The sequence below is a fragment of the Zophobas morio genome, unplaced genomic scaffold (genome assembly GCF_036711695.1).
Source record: "Zophobas morio isolate AGI-343-1 ecotype UQ-CSIRO unplaced genomic scaffold, CSIRO_AGI_Zmor_V1 ptg000005l, whole genome shotgun sequence".
Classification (NCBI taxonomy): Eukaryota; Metazoa; Arthropoda; class Insecta; order Coleoptera; family Tenebrionidae; genus Zophobas; species Zophobas morio.
Window position 1 is genome coordinate 11,941,950 of NW_026972110.1, and position 6,803 is coordinate 11,948,752.

The 6,803-nt window shown below is 34.8% G+C and overlaps 1 long non-coding RNA gene and 1 pseudogene across 3 annotated transcripts; one reads left to right on the plus strand and one right to left on the minus strand.

Moving 5' to 3' along the window:
- Positions 1-1,348: 1,348 nt before the first annotated feature.
- LOC135122737 (uncharacterized) lies at positions 1,349-6,222 on the plus strand. Of its 3 annotated transcripts, none has more exons than XR_010279445.1 (3): positions 1,349-1,588; positions 4,262-5,029; positions 5,083-6,222. It is a non-coding gene; the product is annotated as an uncharacterized LOC135122737 (long non-coding RNA). The 3 variants fall into 3 exon arrangements; XR_010279446.1 differs by having other exon boundaries at positions 4,262-4,977; positions 5,034-6,222; XR_010279444.1 differs by having other exon boundaries at positions 1,359-1,426; positions 1,477-1,588; positions 4,262-6,222.
- Positions 3,360-4,226, minus strand: LOC135120523 (all trans-polyprenyl-diphosphate synthase PDSS2-like; annotated as a pseudogene).
- Positions 6,223-6,803: the final 581 nt, after the last annotated feature.

Below are 6,803 nucleotides of genomic sequence, written 5' to 3' on the forward strand. Positions count from 1 at the left end.
TGCTTATTCTTATTTCGCACATGCCGTAAGGAGTGCGTAAAAGGTGTAACAAATAGGTAAGTAAGTGGTGCCAATTAACTAAATTGCTTCAGGGGGCGCCAAAGGCACGCCTCAAACTGAGCGTACGGGAGAGAAGCTTAGATACTTTAACTAACTTATCAAATTTATTGTGTTCACGATAGCGTCCCGGTTTTAAGTTGAAATATCAGCGCCCCTCAGGTCATCGATATCAAATTTGGGTTTCAAATTAAAATACATACCTAGTATTAAATTAGTGCCCATTATCCCGCGAAGTTAAGACCGAAATGGGATTTTGGCAAATCCCTGAAAATACGAATGAACGAGAAATTTCGTACATTTTGCTACTAAATAGGGCGCCTGCATTCTCAGTTTATACATGTCGGTTCTCTTTTTTAAGTGTTAGTTTTTATAGCCAGTTAACAATATTTAGCAGATTCTTAAACAAAGCAATGTTATAAGAAATTCTTTAGTACCTAACTCAACCTTAAGAAAAGTCATTTGCTCATTTTTACTCTATACTGAATTCAGGTTCCGCCCTAGTTCCTCTCTGTTATAGGTTATAATTTCTTAAAATGTGCCATTAATGACAAAGCTGCCACTTTTCGAAATTCTATTCTTCTAATAATCAGCCCCAAGCCATTCTTGTAAAATTTTTTAAGTACTTACTGGAAACGCTTCCCGTTGATTTTTTGTCAGTCTGAGCTGTAAATATAAGCATCTTAGAACTTTATATATAACTAAAAATTTGCACAAAATTGTTTACCCAATTTTAAGCGAAACACTCTGGCGTTTAAATAGTCTTTTAGCATTAAAATAATAGTACAACGAACGGTCTTAAACAAAATGATCGCCGAAAAATTACGGGAGAATTCTGCGCCAAGCACTGGGAATTTGGACAACCTTTTATTATAACGAACACATTTTCAACGTATGCGTTTTTCTCGGCGGACTATTATTATTATTATTATTATTATTATTAGTTTATTAGTATTATAGTGATTAAGAGAGTGGAGAAAGAGTAATGTATAACAAGACGGAAGGAAGCAGCAAAAAAATCAGTTAAAATGACCTAACGAAAAAGAACAACCGAAACAATAAACATTGGAAAACATTGGTGGAAAGTTATTTCGACAGGACTTCCCTTGCCCCCGAAGTGCTGTGCAACACATCGCGCTTCTTTGAAAAAATAAAAAAATTTATTTTGCGAATGTGTATTCGTGATAACCTCTATGCATTAAAATAAATATAGATAATAATATCAGTAACCGCATAAGAAGATAAATAACATGATATAAATTCGTTTTGATACCCTATAATTTCTTTTGTTTCTCTAGCACATATCACTTATTTTTTGAATTCATTAATGTATCATACTTTAATCACCCATACCCCGCTACCGTCCACTGTCTAGTATTCCAGCACATTATGTTACCAAAACTGACTTGTTTATTTTAGGTCGGCAACCCTGGAGTAACCTGGTCGTCAATCCATGATAGGAACCGGATTAACAATTGATCCAAAAATATGAATGCATTGATGAAGGACAAGACTATACTTGTATGTACTGGTGAGTTTCCCATTTAAAAATGTTTCGATCAACATTATTTCAGCAAGGACACGTATATCAATTCCGACACATGCAGTGTAATACTAAAAATAACAGTGAGTTGAATCGCTTTAGAGATTTGAACAATAAAACAAGCTATTTTATAAAATTTAATTCTTAGCTACTATGAAAAAGTTTGAGTTGTCATGACATTGCTAGATACCATCTACACGATATTCCTAACATACATATTAAAATTTGACAACAATCTGTCCGGTAGTTTTATCTAAAATTTAAAAACTTACAAATCTGGACAGCCGGCAGACAGACCGAACCAGGAGATCTAATTTTTCATACTCTCTATGGGTCATGAAATGTCGAGAAAACATAAAAGTAGCCAGTCACCCCCCGATAGACTCGATTACAATACTTTCTTTGCTTACGCTCAAGAAGTAAAAATAAAATTCGCAAAATTAAATTTTATTTTGTGGTTTTTGAAACAAAATTTTGTTTTTCCAAAATCACCAGAGCGCCATTTGACCGTTACGGTCGGGTTGCTCTTATATTGCTATATTTATAAAATATTATTTAATAATTTGATTTTTTTTCGACGATAATGTGTCCCATAAAAATCGACACAAAAGACAAACAGACAAACGGAAACGATGGACCTATTTTTTCATACTCCAGCTGTCATAAAACGTCGAGAAAACATAAAGTTAGCCGTTCGCCGGATGGACCCTATTACAATACTTCGGGAAGTAAAAAAAACATAATATGAATGGGTACGGTTAAAAGTAAGTTCGAATTCATAAAACACCTATAATACTTATAAGCAAAGTATTTAACACAATTTAGATAGGATGTAAGGACTTAGGAAAATTTTTGCTAGCATTTTACAATCTGCACGAGATTCTTAAAATAAATCTAAAATTTCGCAGTAAGTTTGGAGATACTCGTAATGTACTTAAAATCTCTAATAGACGACAGGCAAACCACAGATAAGAAACACACAACAGAGAAAATGAAACGTCACACCGACTGTTTCATATTCTAGGAGATATGGAACGTCAAGAAACATGAAATTTGTCACTCGCCTCAAATGGATCATGTAGCTTTAACCACACGGGAGGTAGAAAGTTACAGGTGCTAAAAAAATATGTTTTTATCTCCAGTCTCCAGGTTGTAATGTCTAATCGTTCATCTTTGACGTGAAAATGTCAATCACAAATGTCAGCAACAGAATTATAGAATCATGAAAAGATTTAAATATTCACAACATGTATTCACAAAAACTAGACGCTAAAAATAAAAAAATGGCCATAAATGGTTGGGAATATAATGAAATAACAATTGATTTCTTTACAGCCATGGGACTTTGTAGATACTCGTAAAGTGTAAAAACAGTCAAACATACTATTATTATTATTTTGGATGAATAATAATAAAATTTCTAACATCATAATACTCTCTTCGTGTAATCATAAACAGTACAAATAATAATATAATAATAAATTAATTATAATAATAGTAAATTCGATGTAGACTTCGTACCTATCTCTTCAGCAGATCGAAGTGTGGTAACAATTGTTTAAAGCAATTTGCAATAATGTCTTTATTTCTATGTTTATGCAAGAAAAAATAAAGAAAATATACTGATAGCATTTTATAAAACATTTTTAAAGACATATAATACAAGTATATAAACATGATTAGTAATGTAAAAACAACCAGTATGTAAACAGGTACATACATCGATACAAAAACGTAAATAATATCTTTATATTACAAATTACAAAGCGTGAATTATATTTATAAGCCCTGTTTTAGAACCACTGTCTGAAAAATTATCTAATACGTTCAAAGCTGCGTCCGAGAATTCTTTCTTCAGCTGATCAGTTTAATCTAACCCTGGCCCACTCATAACAACCTTTCGTATTAAATCATAATTGACTTTTTTCTGATCAGATAATCCTTTTTCAATTTCTGTGTACAAATCAGGATCATGTTGTAAATGTAACATTACCGGCGCCGACACCAAGCTAAATGTTTCCTCTTTAATAATTTGATCTTTTTCTAACGAAGCCTGCCACGCTAAAGCTAAATTTCTACCAAAAATATAGGCCAGTTTAGGTACGAAAATTTCATGATTAGCCAAAATTAAACTACTCTGACAACCCTTTGTCAATAAAGTGCCACTGGCCGAAATATTTTTCAAAGTCCATTCTGCTTTCATGTTGCCTAAAACATTTTCAAATTTTAGAGGTTCTACTCCAAATTCGTTTGGAATTTTAACATCTTTTTGTTCACGAAGTGGTTTAGACGGTATCGGATTATTTTGAGCATCTCTTAATCCAAAAAATTCATATTCAGCCAAATCTCTTAAAGCTGATGAAATTATTTGTTGAACATGGTGGTTTTTTAAACGAGCAAGTTCCCTGCTACTGATGGCCAGTAAGTAGTCTCCATACAAAAGGGCTACTTTGTTTCCAAAATTCATCTCGAGTACATTTTTGGTAGAAGCGTCAATGCTTGAGAGACTTCTGTGCATTAAATAACCAGTTTGAATCATTTATATTACTTCAGCAATAACTCTTTGACTGTGGAGTATATCTACAAAGAATGTATTTGCAATTAACCAACAAACTAACGTCGACATAACGTTACCAGTAACACGATCATATTCACTTTCAGGAAAATTCCCACTTAATCCAGCCACTTTTGACATAAGGAGAACTATAAGTCCAAACGTTTTCTGTTCATGTTGAAAAACGAGATTTCTATAATAAAAAATATACAGGGTGCCGCATCCAAGTCTGGATATAGGGAATTAACATGCGAATTGGTTTTTATTTTATAATATCTCCCCAGATCACTTTAAAGCTATTATTGAGTGATGGCTTTGTGGAGGTCGAAGAGGGCTATCGGCCAGTATTTTTTTCAAATCGTTGCATCGCGCTCATTCACTGTAAAAAGGTTTTAAAAATCGTATTTTGAAATTCGCGCCCGATCCGAATTGTCGCGAAGTGTTCCGTCGTACTGTCGAAGTTCGGCGATCGCGTATTTTCATTACCCATGCAAAATTCAAATGTCAAAGTGAAATTAGAAATTATTCTCATCAGAAATCAACGAACAAGTCAAACTGAATTATTTTATCCAGTGTGATGATTATTGTAGGACAAATTAAACGGAATAAATGCACAAATTGATCCATTCATTCGTCATAGTGCGCGACCCCGTCAAACGAGCCATCTCGAACTACAATCAGACCGTATCCAAAAAGCCCAAGATGAAGACTTCAAGACTTCGAGCAGCTGGTCTTCCTCAAAACCCCATCAAAGCCCATCGGCAGCATTGCGACATTTTCTGGGAGCCCTCAAGCTAGGAATGTACTCGGGCTGCCTCACTCAGTAATCACTGAACGACTCAAATTGAATTATTTTATCCAATATGACGATTATTGTAGGTCAATTTAAACGAAATAAATGCACAAACTGCACAAAATATTTTATTAGGTTATGCTATGTTCTACTGCGATTAGATGAAAAAGCGGGGGCCTGCATGTTCTTCAACAGTTAATTTAATTAGTAGGTAATTTGGATAAATTTCACCCTTTTTTTTGGAATCACTAAAGATTGGAAGTCAATTGATTTTACATTCGTTAAGCAGCGATGGATTTTTGCCTCCAGGAAGCATCTTCATTACAGGAAATTTTTGAGAGAGAAATGTAGAACATTGACTCATCAACATTTTAAAGTATTTTTCTCTATTACGAATGTGTTTTGGGATTCAGAAACTTTTGTATTACTGTTTTATTTGTTTATTGTGTTAACAACAACAAAAATAAAAATAATATTTCGCAAAATAAAGTTACATTTATTTTCAAAGGTGATAAAAATTACATAAAATCAGGTGGGCACGACGTTTTCTAGGGGTCTTAAACAGATGAGATAGAAGAATTTCAAAAAGCATCATGACAAAAAATTGAAGCCTGGGACTACTTCTCACATATAGAGTTTTACGAAGGAACGCTTGAGAGAATCTAGGCTGATGGAGAGTTTTTGAGGAAAATTTGTTTTACTGACGTTCATTTGGTCTTAAGGGAAGTTATAATCGTCAGAACGATCAAATTTGAGCATTACACAACCGTCACGTGGTCCATGACCTTCGTTATCAATGGCGTGCAATTACCAGTGTATGACTGGGGCTTCTAGGACATCATGTCATTGCACCTTTTTTCATCGAATCCGGATTGAATGCTCAGAAGTAGGATAATATGCTAGCTCAGCAAATACTTCCTGGGACTCGAAGGGTGCGGCATCTGCAGCAGGTCTTTTACATCCAGGACCAAATCTCCAGCCATACAGTTCGCATAAATGTTGTTTATTTGAACCAGTATTGTTCCGCAATGTTGGAATGGAAAATTTGCACCGCCCCATTGGCCTGTGCAATCGCCGGATCTAAACCCCTGAGAATTTTTTCTTTGGAGATTTCTTCACGACCATCTGCATTCAGACAAGCTATACAAACAGAGAAGCGCTGAAACAAGCAATCCAGCAATATTGTCTTCAGATTTCAACTAAAATGCTGATCAACACACGTAGGAGTTTTGAAGATTGGCTTACTTACTGTACAGCTGGTGAGAGCAGTCTTTTTGAGCAATTCTTGAAAATAGTGCAATACTTCTCCAGATTCGTACAATATTTCATTACTTCATTCATCAACAATTGTTAAGTTTTGTTATTTGTAGTTATCTAAATGGTTCATTAAAAGGTCCTCTTCAAAAGCGCCAGCTATTTTGATGGTAAATCTTATCATCACACAATAAGAAAAGCGGGCCCTCGCTTTTTCATCTAATCGCAGTAGAACATGGCATTTTAATGAGATTTTAGTAATAAAGACTCGATCAGCACCAGCAACATAACCTAATAAAATATTTTGTGCAGTTTGTGCATTTATTTCGTTTAAATTGACCTACAATAATCGTCATATTGGATAAAATAATTCAATTTGAGTCGTTCAGTGATTACTGAGTGAGGCAGCCCGAGTACATTCCTAGCTTGAGGGCTCCCAGAAAATGTCGCAATGCTGCCGATGGGCTTTGATGGGGTTTTGAGGAAGACCAGCTGCTCGAAGTCTTGAAGTCTTCATCTTGGGCTTTTTGGATACGGTCTGATTGTAGTTCGAGATGGCTCGTTTGACGGGGTCGCGCACTATGACGAATGAATGGATCAAT